The sequence below is a fragment of the Macrobrachium nipponense genome, chromosome 34 (assembly GCF_015104395.2).
Source record: "Macrobrachium nipponense isolate FS-2020 chromosome 34, ASM1510439v2, whole genome shotgun sequence".
Taxonomy (NCBI): Eukaryota; Metazoa; Arthropoda; class Malacostraca; order Decapoda; family Palaemonidae; genus Macrobrachium; species Macrobrachium nipponense.
In genome coordinates, this window is record NC_061095.1 from 6,860,889 (window position 1) to 6,878,870 (window position 17,982).

At 43.3% G+C, this 17,982-nt stretch overlaps 2 long non-coding RNA genes across 3 annotated transcripts in view; one reads left to right on the top strand and one right to left on the bottom strand.

Moving 5' to 3' along the window:
• The window catches only part of LOC135207647 (uncharacterized), a 359,652-nt gene that overhangs the window by 167,158 nt on the left and 174,512 nt on the right, over positions 1–17,982 (top strand). The window lies entirely within an intron of this gene.
• On the bottom strand, positions 6,667–7,164 carry LOC135207646 (uncharacterized). Its single transcript, XR_010313013.1, has 2 exons — positions 7,120–7,164; positions 6,667–6,834 (listed from the first exon to the last, which is right to left on the bottom strand). It is a non-coding gene; the product is annotated as an uncharacterized LOC135207646 (long non-coding RNA).

Genomic DNA, 17,982 nt, shown 5'->3' on the forward strand with positions numbered 1-17,982 from the left:
TTAAGTATGAATTTGGGAGTAACTGATGTATTTTTCTCTGGAGCCACCTCCTGTTAAAGAAAACGGGTTAACGTGGAAAAATAGAATATATGAATTTTATTGTAATTGTGGCAGGTTTCCAGAGACGTAGGCGTTGGCGGGCTCCAGCAGCAGTAGCACCTAAATCAAATGTCAAAAGGCGTCGATATAAAATGTCGTAAACGTGACTGCTGCCACGTACAGTGTATTAGTTATAACGATCGTGTGGGACTGTCGCCGAGTGTATACTTGTCAGGTTTCACCCCGCTGAATCAGAATGCACCTTCCGTTTGGCTGAAAGGGAAACGGCATTTTGTTGGTTTTGCTCTTTGCCTGATTTATCGGCGCTCGTCGTCGGATTTCGTACATTTGGGAGTCTCGTTTCAGTTATGTATACTGTATATATAATTATATATATATATATCATATATATTTATATATATAGATATAATATATAATATATATATATATATATTGTTACGTATATAGGGCCTTGTGAGAGACTAGATACGTAAACGGAAGCAATTTAGGGATTTCAAGAGGGAATTGCTTGAACTTACCGTAAACTGATTATTATTGATTTCTTTCTCTAGAGGGAAGGTCGCCAGAAAACTCAGCTCGTTACTTTAAAACTATTTATTTACACAAAGGCCCGTGCTGGCCTGGAGAAAAGTTAAATGATATGGGCCCCCACGTTGGGGTCTATAGTCTCATTCAATTCAAGCTGATTTTCATTCACGTGGGTTAATGCACACTTGCGGCAGAGAGACGGCACGTGACTCATGGAATCTGGAAAAGAATCCCAGATTAAAACGACATAAAAGAAAAAAAATGACTTCTTGCTTTGATTAAGGCTGATTAATTCCCTAACATTGGGGAAGGTAAACTCGAATGGTTCACTGAGGTATACACGAAAGCTTGGTCTTTAACAAGTCACAAAGGGGAGCACGTGGCCCGATGAGGACAAAGGGCTTCTGATGTAGAAGGGGTAAAAATAAGAATTGAGAATGAATTTAGCAAGAGTCGTATGGTAGTAAAAGGTGCTGGGTTGAAGTTTACACTTTCAGACGTACCTTTATGCAATATTCTGTGTATCCTTGTAGAAGAATGCGGTCCGACCTCTGTTCAGGTCTGGGGTTCGTGTCCACCAGTGCGTCGTGGGTAGGCCTAATTTTGGGAGGCTGGCAATTTGACCTCTGTCCGAGATCACGTCCCGCAGCCGACTGAGAGCGATACTGCTTGCTTTCGAATCACGGGGCTTCCAAAAAACCGCCTCGAGCATTGCCTGAAAGGTGGTAAACACAACGCCAGCAAATTGGGAAGGAAAATAGGTCTTATTGTAGAAGTCCCTAAAATCCATCTCGAAGCCTAGCTACTCTTGTGACCTGCCTCTCTTACCCTAAGCTTCCGTCAGACCGGAAATATCATTCCTACGACATCCCACTCTCCCAACAACAGTAGCTTCAGGAGACGGCATGGCTGCTACTTTTATAATTAAACACAAAACTAAAAAACTCTTGCTGGGGAAGGCGAGGCGTTCTATAAACGTAGCAGCTCCCCTGTTAAGAAGGCATTCACTCCCTTTCGGGCGTGAAGGTCTTGGCTTAAATAAGTTGATCGCCTCGACAACCCAGTTCTCCTACTCTACTTGAAGTTTTTTGAGCAGCGATACGGCTGACTACAATGGCCTACCTAACTTATAGGCAAAGATGCTAAGTGTACTAACTTAATATAGTGATGTAGTCTAGCCTAATAAATAACTACAGGTTGTCTTGTGACGACAGTCTACTCTACCCCTAGATAAGGTTACTTGAAAATTCTACTTGCTACTAACCTAATGCCCTGGTACTAAATCATTAGCCTAACCTACTCAATACATTTAAATGAAGACGCAATCATTCCAGAGTGTGGTACGCACAGCAGTAGTTCAGCGACGGAATTGTAAAAATACATGATAAGAGGTAATGATGCTTGGGGATGATGAGTGGTTAGTTGACCAGGAGGGAAATGCATGAGGTAGTTATATTTAAGTGAGGGTTAGTATTACAATGGCTAGGGGTTAGAGGGTTAGTGCTACTGGCAGAGATCAGGCTGGCTACCTTCTCTGGGTAGGTGCCAGGATCATTCTGCAAATGAATGTGACACTGTACCTCAGGCACAGGTGTCAAGGAGAGCATGTGGCTCTTGGGTTAGTTTGTTAATGACGTCCCTTCTTCTTCTTCTTCTTATTCCTCCAGGACCTGGCTATACCAGTCCTTGGAGTAGACGGAGAGGCACCGACTCTGGGGAAAGGCCAGAAACCGCCGGGCAGGAGCAGAGGCAGTGGTAGCCTGAGGGATTGCAGGAGAACACCCCACTTCGGTATCTGCAGCAACCGTCGTAGAGGTGGAACCTACTGCAGGGGAGGCCCTCACTTCGGCTGCTGTGACAGCCGTCGTAAGGGGAAAACTCCAGGCTGACTCCTGGTTGGGCAGTTCCTGGTTTTCCAGAGGAGGTACAAAGGTAAGGTCTGCCGGAGGTTCATCCTCGGGCGACAGAGGTAAGGATGAAGAAGAAGGAACTAGTGATTGGCCATGGGCTGTGGTAAGCTCCATGCCTGTTGGAGGATCTCCTGTAGGAGGATCCTTGATAAGGTTAGGCGCCGGCGCTAGCTCGGGGCCAGGCGCAGAGGTCAAGTTCGGTGGTGGCTCTACGTCCAGGCTGGACGGAGCTTGGTACTGCTCAGTGCTGCCAAGTGGCACTGGCAGAGAGTTGAGGTCGACTGGACCTGTGGCGGGTACCGGAGGTGCAATACCTCTCAGCGTGCCCTTGGAAATGGGAGACAAAGGGTCCTGTCTCTTTTGGAAGGCTAAGCCTTGTGGAACTTGGACAGTGTCCGCTGCACATAACTTGCTAGGGCACCTAGGCCAATTTGTGGAGTGCCCTATTACGTTACAGGTCTTGCAACGGAACTGTGAATGGTCAATCTCCCTCCTCGGTAACGGGGGAGACTGTTGGTGGATGTACTTCCTGGAGGAAGTAGAATTGCAATGACTCCTTGCTTTGGAGTGATTTGTTGTGGGGTTAGGACCCCTAGGCTTTTTGGAATGCGAGGGAGACTTTCATGTCTTGCCCTAGGAGAGGTCGTAACCTCCTGGAATGTAGCTTGCAACTGCAAGGTACAAATTCTGGAAAAATGAGGTCTGGTGACCCTCAATTGAACGGTCGGAAGGATCAGCTTGATATGGTTGATACCTTCGATGGTGATTAAATGACGTCTATCGACGGTTGCCCCTCGGGGGATTCGGTCTTCCCGTATCAGGGAGATTTGAGCGCCAGAGTCGTCGTAGGCTCTGACGTGGCTTGGCTGATAATGGCTTTGGAGGGGTGCGACGGTTATAGGGCCCTTAGCTGGGGGTCCTAGAGAAGAAGGATTGGTGACGGCCATTGCGATGGCAGGAATATTAAAATTTGCGCACCCTCCATAGTTGGCAGACATGTGACCTTTGCGGCCACAGTCTCGGCAGAAACGTGTTCCAGAACCTCTTCCGTGGCACGGGATGATAAGACCGAGATGGCCCCACAGGTTGCGAATCTGTGGAGTCACCAAGGCTGGCAGTGTGCTCTGGCACAGGTGAAGCGTCCTCTGTTGGATCACCTCGGAACAAGTCTGGGGTCAACTGGTGGGCTTACCTCTTCCAATAAAGGGGAGAGGGGTAGGCGGTAAAAAGGTAAAAGGCTGGCAGGATGCGGCAGGAATTTCTATCTCCGGCACTGGATCAGGACCAGGCTCGCAAATCGAAAGGATGTCAGGCTGACCAGAGACGGCGGGACTAAGAGAGACAGTGGGTGCAGGGCTGGAAGCTGGCAGAGTGGCTTGAGCTAGGATACTCTCCTTACGGGCCTTCTCCCGCTTGATGTCGAGTTCCTTCTCCTTGAGAGCGAGCTCATGCTTTCGCTCCTCTTCCCTTGCCTTTCCATTTTTTTCTGCTTCTTTTCTTTTCTCTCTGCTTCTTCCGGCTTTTCTCTGGTTTTCCCTTTCTTCCTTTTCTTGCAGGCGCGCGGCAGCCTGCTGCGCCTTTATCCACTGGTCTAGTGCTGGTCCAGTGTAACCAGCCTCCTTGCCCAGAGTTATGAGGGCTCCGAGCTTCTCTAGCTCTCTGGCAAAGAAGTCGCGGGAAGCAGGGGAAGACATTTCCCTTAGGCTGCAGTAGAGGCTGATGAAAATGAAAATAATGGCCAGGAAGGGTACGGAATGGAATAGGAGTGCCTACTGTGGAAAGTGGCACTCACTTGGAAAGGTGTTCTGCGATGTGGTAATGAAAAGTGAAAAGACTGGGTGCTCGGTGGCACTTTGTGACTGGCACCTTCTGATGAGGTGGAATAATCAATGGAGTGTACGGCGTACGTCACACTTAAGGGCGTTCCTAAGTTGGGAGACGCTGGAATGGGCTACCTGTAGGTCCAATACAGGGGCACGGCACTTATGAGGAGGCGTTCCTTGGTGGAGTATCCAAAATGGTGGATACTCTAATGAATGGGCGTTCCGTAAGGACGGACACGCAGGTTTAATGGCTACCTGTACGGCCTGTACAGGTGCAATGGCACTTATGAGGAGGCGTTCCTTTGAGCACTGGTATCGTGCTGGTGTGTCCCGGACACTACATGCAGTATACTCAAGTATACCGAAGTGAAATGGCACTCTGTTCGGGGCAGAGTGTAATGGTGGAGGAGAGAAAGTAAAAGGTGGGAGTACTTCAGCGGCCAGTCGGTGAACAGTGTCAAGAATTAGTGGCACTGTAAAATGATAAGACCTGACGTGCACTGGTGGTGGCCAGTCCTAAACTGGTAACGACTTCCCTGTCTGGAAGTAATGAATTGGCGTGGCACACTGTGCGAATTGTGCTTGCGGTATACGCAAGTCTTTCGTGATAAAGAAAATGAAAAGACCACTCGGGCAACGACAGGTAATGGAAATTTTAGAAATGCTCAGTCACTCGCTGAAGTACTCGATAATGAAACAAATAAATGTTTGCAAACTGCACTGGACACATGCGCGTACGTACCACGCGTGTAAATGAAAGACACAAGAGACTAAAATAATGTTAATTCTGCATGCTATAATTAATGGTAAGATGTAGCACTCTTGGCTTCGTGAATACTGGGTTCTGGTTCTCTCTCTCTCTCTCTCTCTCTCTCTCGGAGAGGGTGAAAATGATATATGAATGAACTCCCTTATATTTGAATTGAACTACTAATGTTCGTTTAATATGACGCAACTTGCGTCAAATGATTTACTTACGTTACGTTTTTAATGAAAGAATTGCTTTTGGATAACGTTTTATGAAAATGATAACGCGCTCGTGGTGAACGATTTTTACGTTAATGTAGCGGCTCGCGCTTACGAAATGATTTGCGTTTCAATATGAATTTTACAACGACGCGTTTTACGTTAACAATTCTTGTGATTTACTCTACTTGAGATTTACGTTAACTTTATGTAAGATTACTAGGTCCCCGTGAACAGTGAAATGACGGTAAGGATTTTAAAACGATGTTAGCAAACAATTGTAAATGAGGTTACGTTAAGTGCGAAGTGAAATGAAACTTCGCTCAGCGCGAGTGAGCGATGCAAGGTGAAACATGTGAGGAGAGCTGACCAGCGCGGGCGGGCGAATCAGCTGATTCTCTGTAAATGCGAAGGCAATTTACAACACAAAATACTACTTTCTTATTCAAGGCGAATTACGTTAATTTTTCTGGCAGGACGATAGATACTAGTACCAAGATCGATATTATTTACGTTAAAACTTTGAGACTTACGTTACTTTGCTTAAATTGTTTAGGTAATGTTTAAAGGGATAAAAACATGGCTGCCGCTGTGAATGAGACGAAGGTTGGTTGAGACCGCGCAGGCGCGAGAGAGCGCGAAGCTGAATTAGCCGAGAGGTAAGCGGTTACCAACACTTGGAATGAAAACTAAGTTAAAAATGGATTCCCTAACATATCACAGACAAAAGAATTGTACACTTCTTTTGCCGTAACTATTAGTAAAACACTCCTAACTAGCTAGGCTTTCAAACACAGCAATAAACCCTGGCAAAGCACTTCCTAGTTTTGATCTGGTTCTTTCTGGCATCTATTCTACACACGTGTTCGTGAGAGCTCCTACGAGGACAGCACAAAGTAACAGAAAATTCGCGGGGCAAATTGTTTGCTCGCCGCTAAAATAAAGCTCTGGCGCATTCGCCGTTACAATAATAAGATTTCTACCTACGCTCTTTTAAACACTTCATCAGGAAAATACTTAAACATACCTTAAGCTAACATTTGTTATAGAATAATCATATTATGAATAGAATACCTTACCGTGAGTCAGTGTGTCTTCTTTCCCTGCAAGGTGTGCTTGATTTACGCTTTCTAAAATAATTTACAGTTTAGGCGTTTTACAACGGATAACGCGATTTGTTTACAAGCTTTTTTTAAAGCAAGCTAGGTTCAATCCAAGGCAAGATTCGCCAATGTTACGTATTTTAGGGCCTTGTGAGAGACTAGATACGTAAACGGAAGCAATTTAGGGATTTCAAGAGGGAATTGCTTGAACTTACCGTAAACTGATTATTATTGATTTCTTTCTCTAGAGGGAAGGTCGCCAGAAAACTCAGCTCGTTACTTTAAAACTATTTATTTACACAAAGGCCCGTGCTGGCCTGGAGAAAAGTTAAATGATATGGGCCCCCACGTTGGGGCTTATAGTCTCATTCAATTCAAGCTGATTTTCATTCACGTGGGTTAATGCACACTTGCGGCAGAGAGACGGCACGTGACTCATGGAATCTGGAAAAGAATCCCAGATTAAACGACATAAAAGAAAAAATGACTTCTTGCTTTGATTAAGGCTGATTAATTCCCTAACATTGGGGAAGGTAAACTCGAATGGTTCACTGAGGTATACACGAAAGCTTGGTCTTTAACAAGTCACAAAGGGGGAGCACGTGGAAAACCGATGAGGACAAAGGGCTTCTGATGTAGAAGGGGTAAAAATAAGAATTGAGAATGAATTTAGCAAGAGTCGTATGGTAGTAAAAGGTGCTGGGTTGAAGTTTACACTTTCAGACGTACCTTTATGCAATATTCTGTGTATCCTTGTAGAAGAATGCGGTCCGACTCTGTTCAGGTCTGGGGTTCGTGTCCACCAGTGCGTCGTGGGTAGGCCTAATTTTGGGAGGCTGGCAATTTGACCTCTGTCCGAGATCACGTCCCGCAGCCGACTGAGAGCGATACTGCTTGCTTTCGAATCACGGGGCTTCCAAAAAACCGCCTCGAGCATTGCCTGAAAGGTGGTAAACACAACGCCAGCAAATTGGGAAGGAAAATAGGTCTTATTGTAGAAGTCCCTAAAATCCATCTCGAAGCCTAGCTACTCTTGTGACCTGCCTCTCTTACCCTAAGCTTCCGTCAGACCGGAAATATCATTCCTACGACATCCCCACTCTCCCAACAACAGTAGCTTCAGGAGACGGCATGGCTGCTACTTTTATAATTAAACAAAACTAAAACTCTGCTGGGAAGGCGAGGCGTTCTATAAACGTAGCAGCTCCCCCTGTTAAGAAGGCATTCACTCCCTTTCGGGCGTGAAGGTCTTGGCTTAAATAAGTTGATCGCCTCGACAACCCAGTTCTCCTACTCTAACTTGAAGTTTTTGAGCAGCGATACGGCTGACTACAATGGCCTACCTAACTTATAGGCAAAGATGCTAAGTGTACTAACTTAATATAGTGATGTAGTCTAGCCTAATAAATAACTACAGGTTGTCTTGTGACGACAGTCTACTCTACCTAGAATAAGGTTTACTTGAAAATTCTACTGCTACTGCTAACCTAATGCCCTGGTACTAAACCATTAGCCTAACCTACTCAATACATTTAAATGAAGACGCAATCATTCCAGAGTGTGGTACGCACAGCAGTAGTTCAGCGACGGAATTAAAAATACATGATAAAGTAGGTAATGATGCTTGGGGATGATGAGTGGTTAGTTGACCAGGAGGGAAATGCAATGAGGTAGTTATATTTAAAGTGAGGGTTAGTATTACATGGCTAGGGGTTAGAGGGTTAGTGCTACTGGCAGAGATCAGGCTGGCTACCTTCTCTGGGTAGGTGCCAGGAGGAATCATTCTGCAAATGAATGTGACACTGTACCTCAGGCACAGGTGTCAAGGAGAGCATGTGGCTCTTGGGTTAGTTTGTTAATGACGTCCCTTCTATTCTTCTTCTTATTCCTCCAGGACCTGGCTATACCAGTCCTTGGAGTAGACGGAGGCACCGACTCTGGGGAAAGGCCAGAAACGCCGGCAGGAGCAGAGGCAGTGGTAGCCTGAGGGATTGCAGGAGAAACACCCCACTTCGGTATCTGCAGCAACCGTCGTAGAGGTGGAACTACTGCAGGGGAGGCCCTCACTTCGGCTGCTGTGACAGCCGTCGTAAGGGGAAAACTCCAGGCTGACTCCTGGTTGGGCAGTTCCTGGTTTTCCAGAGGAGGTACAAAGGTAAGGTCTGCCGGAGGTTCATCCTCGGGCGACAGAGGTAAGGATGAAGAAGAAGGAACTAGTGATTGGCCATGGGCTGTGGTAAGTCCCATGCCTGTTGGAGGATCTCCTGTAGGAGGATCCTTGATAAGGTTAGGCGCCGGCGCTAGCTCGGGGCCAGGCGCAGAGGTCAAGTTCGGTGGTGGCTCTACGTCCAGGCTGGACGGAGCTTGGTACTGCTCAGTGCTGCCAAGTGGCACTGGGGCAGAGAGTTTGAGGTCGACTGGACCTGTGGCGGGTACCGGAGGTGCAATACCTCTCAGCGTGCCCTTGGAAATGGGAGACAGAGGGTCCTGTCTGGAAGGCTAAGCCTGTGGAACTTGGACAGTGTCCGCTGCACTAACTTGCTAGGGCACCTAGGCCAATTTGTGGAGTGCCCTATTACGTTACAGGTCTTGCAACGGAACTGTGAATGGTCAATCTCCCTCCTCGGTAACGGGGGAGACTGTTGGTGGATGTACTCCTGGAGGAAGTAGAATTGCAATGACTCCTTGCTTTGGAGTGATTTGTTGTGGGGGTTAGGACCCCTAGGCTTTTTGGAATGCGAGGGAGACTTCATGTCTTGCCCTAGGAGGAGGTCGTACCTCCTGGAATGTAGCTTGCAACTGCAAGGGTACAAATTCTGGAAAAATGAGGTCTGGTGACCCTCAATGAACGGTCGGAAGGATCAGCTTGATATGGTTGATACCTTCGATGGTGATTAAATGATGTCTATCGACGGTTGGACCCCTCGGGGGATTCGGTCTTCCCGTATCAGGGAGATTTGAGCGCCAGAGTCGTCGTAGGCTCTGACGTGGCTTGGCTGATAATGGCTTTGGAGGGGTGCGACGGTTATAGGGCCCTTAGCTGGGGTCCTAGAGAAAAGGATTGGTGACGGCCATTGCGATGGCAGGAATATTAAAATTTGCGCACCCTCCATAGTTGGCAGACATGTGACCTTTGCGGCCACAGTCTCGGCAGAACGTGTTGCCAGAACCTCCTTCCGTGGCACGGGATGATAAGACCGAGATGGCCCCACAGGTTGCGAATCTGTGGAGTCACCAAGGCTGGCAGTGTGCTCTGGCACAGGTGAAGCGTCCTCTGTTGGATCACCTCGGAAACAAGTCTGGGGTCAACTGGTGGGGCTTACCTCTTCCAAAGGGGAGGAGGTAGGCGGTAAAAAGGTAAAAGGCTGGCAGGATGCGGCAGGAATTTTCTATCTCCGGCACTGGATCAGGACCAGGCTCGCAAATCGAAAGGATGTCAGGCTGACCAGAGACGGCGGGACTAAGAGAGACAGTGGGTGCAGGGCTGGAACTGGCAGAGTGGCTTGACTAGATACTCTCCTTACGGGCCTTCTCCCGCTTGATGTCGAGTTCCTTCTCCTTGAGAGCGAGCTCATGCTTTCGCTCCTCTTCCCTTGCATTCCCTTTCTGCTTCTCTTTCTTTTCTCTCTGCTTCTCGGCTTTTCTCTGGTTTTCCCTTTCTTCCTTTTCTTGCAGGCGCGCGGCAGCCTGCTGCGCCTTTATCCACTGGTCTAGTGCTGGTCCAGTGTAACCAGCCTCCTTGCCCAGAGTTATGAGGGCTCCGAGCTCTCTAGCTCTCTGGCAAAGAAGTCGCGGGAAGCAGGGGAAGACATTTCCCTTAGGCTGCAGTAGAGGCTGATGAAAATGAAAATAATGGCCAGGAAGGGTACGGAATGGAATAGGAGTGCCTACTGTGGAAAGTGGCACTCACTTGGAAAGGTGTTCTGCGATGTGGTAATGAAAAGTGAAAAGACTGGGTGCTCGGTGGCACTTTTTGACTGGCACCTTCTGATGAGGTGGAATAATCAATGGAGTGTACGGCGTACGTCACACTTAAGGGCGTTTCCTAAGTTGGGAGACGCTGGAATGGGCTACCTGTAGGTCCAATACAGGGGCACGGCATTATGAGAGGCGTTCCTTGGTGGGAGTGATCCAAAATGGTGGGATACTCTAATGAATGGGCGTTCCGTAAGGACGGACACGCAGGTTTAATGGCTACCTGTACGGCCTGTACAGGTGCAATGGCACTTATGAGGAGGCGTTCCTTTGAGCACTGGTATCGTGCTGGTGTGTCCCGGACACTACATGCAGTATACCCAAGTATACCGAAGTGAATGGCACTCTGTTCGGGCAGAGTGTAATGGTGGAGGAGAGAAAGTAAAAGGTGGGAGTACTTCAGCGGCCAGTCGGTGAACAGTGTCAAGAATTAGTGGCACTGTAAAATGATAAGACCTGACGTGCACTGGTGGTGGCCAGTCCTAAACTGGTAACGACTCCCTGTCTGGAAGTAATGAATTGGCGTGGCACACTGTGCGAATTGTGCTTGCGGTATACGCAAGTCTTTCGTGATAAAGAAAATGAAAAGACCACTCGGGCAACGACAGGTAATGGAAATTTTAGAAATGCTCAGTCACTCGCTGAAGTACTCGATAATGAAACAAATAAATGTTTGCAAACTGCACTGGACACATGCGCGTACGTATCACGCTGTGTAAATGAAAGACACAAGAGACTAAAATAATGTTAATTCTGCATGCTATAATTAATGGTAAGATGTAGCACTCTTGGCTTCGTGAATACTGGGTTCTGGTTCTCTCTCTCTCTCTCTCTCTCTCTCTCTCGGAGAGGGTGAAAATGATATATGAATGAACTCCCTTATATTTGAATTGAACCACTAATGTTCGTTAATATGACGCAACTTGCGTCAAATGATTTACTTACGTTAACGTTTTTAATGAAAGAATTGCTTTTGGATAACGTTTATGAAAATGATAACGCGCTCGTGGTGAACGATTTTTACGTTAATGTAGCGGCTCGCGCTTACGAAATGATTTGCGTTTCAATATGAATTTTACAACGACGCGTTTTACGTTAACAATTCTTGTGATTTACTCTACTTGAGATTTACGTTAACTTTATGTAAGATTACTAGGTCCCCGTGAACAGTGAAATGACGGTAAGGATTTAAAACGATGTTAGCAAACAATTGTGAATGAGGTTACGTTAAGTGCGAAGTGAAATGAAACTTCGCTCAGCGCGCGAGTGAGCGATGCAAGGTGAAACATGTGAGGAGAGCTGACCAGCGCGGGCGAATCAGCTGATTCTCTGTAAATGCGAAGGCAATTTACAACACAAAATACTACTTTCTTATTCAAGGCGAATTACGTTAATTTTTCTGGCAGGACGATAGATACTAGTACCAAGATCGATATTATTTACGTTAAAACTTTGAGACTTACGTTACTTTGCTTAAATTGTTTAGGTAATGTTTAAAGGGATAAAAACATGGCTGCCGCTGTGAATGAGACGAAGGTTGGTTGAGACCGCGCAGGCGCGAGAGAGCGCGAAGCTGAATTAGCCGAGAGGTAAGCGGTTACCAACACTTGGAATGAAAACTAAGTTAAAAATGGATTCCCTAACATATCACAGACAAAAGAATTGTACACTTCTTTTGCCGTAACTATTAGTAAAACACTCCTAACTAGCTAGGCTTTCAAACACAGCAATAAACCCTGGCAAAGCACTTCCTAGTTTTGATCTGGTTCTTTCTGGCATCTATTCTACACACGTGTTCGTGAGAGCTCCTACGAGGACAGCACAAAGTAACAGAAAATTCGCGGGGCAAATTGTTTGCTCGCCGCTAAAATAAAGCTCTGGCTTGCATCGCCGTTACAATAATAAGATTTCTACCTACGCTCTTTAAACACTTCATCAGGAAAATACTTAAACATACCTAAGCTAACATTTGTTATAGAATAATCATATTAATGAATAGAATACCTTACCGTGAGTCAGTGTGTCTTCTTTCCCTGCAAGTGTGCTTGATTTACGCTTTCTAAAATAATTTACAGTTTACGTTTTACAACGGATAACGCGATTTACAAGCTTTTTAAGCAAGCTAGGTTCAATCCAGGCAAGATTCGCCAATGTTACGTATATAGGGCCTTGAGAAGGACTAGATACGTAAACGGAAGTAATTTAGGGATTTCAAGAGGGAATTGCTTGAACTTACCGTAAACTGATTATTATTGATTTCTTTCTCTGAGGGAAGGTCGCCAGAAAACTCAGCTCGTTACTTTAAAACTATTTATTTACACAAAGGCCGTGCTGCCTGGAGAAAAGTTAAATGATATGGGCCCCCACGTTGGGGCTTATAGTCTTCATTCAATTCAAGCTGATTTTCATTCACGTGGGTTTAATGCACACTTGCGGCAGAGAGACGGCACGTGACTCATGGAATCTGGAAAAGAAATCCCAGATTAAACGACATAAAAGAAAAAATGACTTCTTGCTTTGATTAAGGCTGATTAATTCCCTAACATTGGGGAAGGTAAACTCGAATGGTTCACTGAGGTATACACGAAAGCTTGGTCTTTAACAAGTCACAAAGGGGAGCACGTGCCCGATGAGGACAAAGGGCTTCTGATGTAGAAGGGGTAAAAATAAGAATTGAGAATGAATTTAGCAAGAGTCGTATGGTAGTAAAAGGTGCTGGGTTGAAGTTTACACTTTCAGACGTACCTTTATGCAATATTCTGTGTATCCATGTAGAAGAATGCGGTCCGACCTCTGTTCAGGTCTGGGGTTCTGTTGTCCACAGTGCGTCGTGTGTAGGTCCTAATTTGGAGGCTGGCAATTTGACCTCTGTCCGAGATCACGTCCCGCAGCCGACTGAGAGCGATACTGCTTGCTTTCGAATCACGGGCTTCCAAAAAACCCGCCTCGAGCATTGCCTGAAAGGTGGTAAACACAACGCCAGCAAATTGGGAAAGGAAAATAGGTCTTATTGTAGAAGTCCCTAAAATCCATCTCGAAGCCTAGCTACTCTTGTGACCTGCCTCTCTTACCCTAAGCTTCCGTCAGACCGGAAATATCATTCCTACGACATCCCCACTCTCCCAACAACAGTAGCTTCAGGAGACGGCATGGCTGCTACTTTTATAATTAAACAAAACTAAAACTCTGCTGGGAAGGCGAGGCGTTCTATAAACGTAGCAATATATATATATATATATATGATATATATATATATATATATATGTGTGTGGTGTGTGTGTGTGTGTGTGTGTGTGTGTGTGTGTGTGTGTGTGTATTTGAGGGGTTATGGGGTGGGGACTTGTGGGATGAACTTTTTACTGAGAACGATCTAAGAACTATTTGAAACAAAGCGATCGAAAATGAACTAGAACAAATACATTGTTGTAAGAATTGAATATCTTTTCCAAATCTGACGAAATTGGATATTTTTTCTTCTTTTTTTTTCTATTGAAAATTTTCGTCGTCTTGCATCGGTTTGATATTCAGGTCAGATTTCCATGATTATGTTCTGGTCCAGAAGCAAACATTACATTAGCTGATAATTCTTTAGAAATTTTTATTTTTTTTTACGATTTATCCTTCTCATCTATTAGTATATGATTTCTCATGGCAAAATTGCATATTTTTCAATGGGTAGTTTCTTATTTTCGGTCGATCTGAGATCACAACTGATTTGCTGTAAATGTCAGTCGCGATATTTCTTTCTTTAAGCGGCGTCGATGACTTTTGGTGTGACGCCTAGCTTTTACCAGTCAATCAATCGTTCCTTAAGTGAGTAATCAACTTCACGGGAATGTGATATGTCAGAAATATCATCTCATTTTGACCTCCTAAGCCGAATTATATTTAATCTTGATCTCCTTTCCTTTCTTTGTTTCTTTCGCTGCAGATCTAAGACTAGCCTATATAGCCTGTATCTTCGGCTTTTACTACAACATAGTACAACCTCTGAAAAATTTCTGTATACTTTTGGCTATTTAATTCTTTAATTCTGGTGATTTTGTTAGACTCGTTAATTGCCATCTGATGGCGAGCCTGCTTGGGCAGCCAGTTGATTTCTTATTGTTGATGTATCCTACGGCAAAAGTTTTTATGACTTATATTATATATATATAGATATATATATATATATATATATATATATATATATATATATATATATATATATATATATATATATATATATTTGTATAATGCCAATTTTGCAATATTTCTCTTGGGATCACCCGATTTTACGAGAATCTGACAATTTCAGTGGGTCTGCCCGAAAATTTAAACATTATCCAACGTGACTGGCATCTGGGTGACAAATGGAAAACTTGTCACCGTCGAATTCCGTATGTTTCATTAGTACAGTACAGAATTATTTTGCATCTCGTTGCCGGGTGAATGTTTATCAAGTTGAACCTCGACGAAGGATAGGATAATTTTTTTTAATAGTTCTGATAGTTGTTTTTTTATATATAAATAAAAGTTGTATTATTTTTTTTTACATCTCATACTCGTTTCGGATTATGGTTTTTTTTGCAAGTTTCAGTGATGCTCAACCGACTTTCTCTCTCTCTCTCTCTCTCTCTCTCTCTCTCTCTCTCTCTCTCTCTCTCTCTCTCTCTCTCGCCTCCTCTTCTCTCTCTCTTCTCCTCTCCTCCCTCCTCTCTCTCTTCTCTCTCTCTTATCGAAATGTGCGAACAAGCTCCTATGGCAGTTTATTGAAGTTTTATCCCCATTCCAGATTTTGCTTTAGATTTGTTTATTGTTGTAGATGTGTTAAGAACACGGACGTAGTCCCAGCAGATTTAAGGAACGACATCCTATTAGAGTAGTTGTTTAATGCGGTTCTGAACCTCTGAAAGTTATTTCCCTTTGTTTTTAAAGGCAATCATCATAATCATACGTTGGAGGATGAATGATACAGTGATGACTGCGCTTATTTTGTCTGACCCGTCCAATCGTAAAAGAAACTGATTTACTTTAAAAGTATTATATATGAAGGAAACGTATTTTATCTTATTCGGAATGCTGATGAATGTTCATTATGTTCGTCGTATACATAATGTTTAAGGAAGCATTTGAGGTTTTGTCTTTTTCTTTAAAGCCCCTCCATCTTACAGGGGCTGCTTTATATGTGTAAATATTGTATAATATAAAGAACGGATATATTGATCAATTTTATTCTAGTGTGGAAAAATATGGTTTCTAGAATGTTATGATTAAAAAGATTTTGTAAATGTCGAGCTGGAGTCTGGATCGATTTATTATTCTGTAATGGAAATTTGGAAGCCTAAATCCTGTTGAAAATTAATATTTCGTGTTATTTGAGTAAATATATTGAAAATTCATAACATTTTGTTGTATGTTGGTTAATACTTGATAATATCACAATAAGAGTTAGGTAATTTATAAAATATTGTTATATTGGTAAATGGTTTTTGATAATTATCTGGTTACTTTCAGGTAGTTTCCAGTGCCATTCTATTTTAGCAGATAGTTATTTTATACGATCTTATCATCATTCTTAGATTCCCCAATATTCTCAAAGACTAGATTGATTACAAGCGAATTTAGGCTACAGTGCGTGAGTCGCTCGTTTTTTCAGAATTGTTCGAGAAAACAGACTTTCTGTCAAATTTTCGAAGTTAAAGGTATTCATATAAGCAAAGTGGTAAGGAATATTTTGTATGCAGTTTTATTGAGATTTTATACCTCGTATCACTCGGAAGCCGGATAATAGAACTCTTACATAGGTTAAACTCTTCTGTCCAATGTAAGGTAAGAAATTAAAAAGGGAGTCTCACATTTCAATTAGTGAGAATGACACAAGATCATGTGCTCGAAGTTGAAATAATAAGAAAAACATGTTACTATAAGCAGCCTCAGGTGATTATTATTATTTTTTAGTGCCCACAAAGAATTTGTTCTCTTATTTGGACTGTAAGTGAAATAATTATGGGTTGTAGATGATGCTAACTTGATTGCCATCTTATAGTATTAGTATGAAATTTTGTTAGCAGCTGGTATTACAAAGAACAGGTCGCTTTTTGTCGCAGTCACGCTGTCCGTAAGCATTTTACAGGCAAAGACACCGAATGCAAGGACAGCTTTTGGTATAAACTCTATTGACTGAAGATGTAACTTTGAAAGATACAAAAACACAATAAAATATAGTGTTTTTCCTGTAGCGGTCAGTTATAGTTGAAGTACATACAGAATTTTTGGAGAATAGGGCTACCTACGGAAGCAATGTAAACAAAATTTTCATATTATATTTATTTATATAAAAAACGCAAATCTTTATCAAAATGGAGAGTATAACCCAAGTTTTTTCCTGTTGCAAGAATTATGATATAAATTTTTGGTGAAAAAATTTGACAAAATAACTATGAACTAGATTTTGCAAGAGAATCCAAGCACGGTTGTCGTTTTTTCCAGTTTTCATGAATTTCAAATTTACGATAAGAATAAGTTGTCAGAAAAAAAAGTGTAATAAATGCGATTTATTTATAAGCAAAAGTCGCCTGAGTTTCCCTTTCTCAGTAGAGAAAATAATGCTCTTCAAATTAACAATTATTAAGGGAAAAATGAGATCCACGGAAACATTGCGATATTTATAGTATATGTATGTATGAATGTATAGACATATGTATGTATGTATGTGTGCAAACTACTTACCCTTTCAAATCCGGGCGAAATATTTATCAAAAGTTATATTTATCTGAAAAAAGTAGTCTATCAAAAAGGCAGTTTCCATCGTTTTTCCTTCTTCAGCCTTCCCACTTTCAGATTCATAAAAAGATAAGACTCGTCGCTAAAAGTGCGACGTGTATATCGGGAGAGAGAGAGAGAGAGAGAGAGAGAGAGAGATGCCCTCTTGTTATTTATTATTCATCTTCAAGTAACAGAACAGTAAGAGATGAGACGTTTTAAAAAAAGTGATGCTGAAGAAAAAAGAGTAACATATACATCTAGTTTTCCCTCTCAGCTTTCCTCCATTAGTTTCCTCCTCCTCCTCCTCCTCCTCCCCTCCTCACTCAGTCCTCACTCCAAGCCCCCGCCCCTAACCTGGAGCGCTGGCTGGCCCCCGAGAGAGAGATTTTCTTTTTCCATAAATGGGACTTTCCAGAAGTCCCTTAATGGAAATATTCATACTTTTTCAACGACCGAGATCACCGATAACGAGAGCCCGTTTTCTATGAGCCCTCCCTTATGGTGATGACGTCGATGCTGGCGGTGATGACGATGGTGATAATGGTGATGATGATGGAAAGGGATGATGAAGGAGATTATTATTATTATGGTTATAACTAGATGGAAAAGGGGGACATGGTTATTTATGGTCTGGAATTGGTGAGAGAGAGAGAGAGAGAGAGAGAGAGAGAGAGGAGAGAGAGAATCAATCAGTAAAGCATTTTAAGGATGAGATAATAGCTTTGGTTTATCAGATTTTCACTTTGATTTATGATACTGTTTGAAATATTAGTAATAATAAAGTTAATGAGTGTCCCGTTAACTTGCAAATGAAAGATAATTGTCGGTTCCTCCCCATAGCTTGTAGACAGTCTAATTAATTCCACGGTC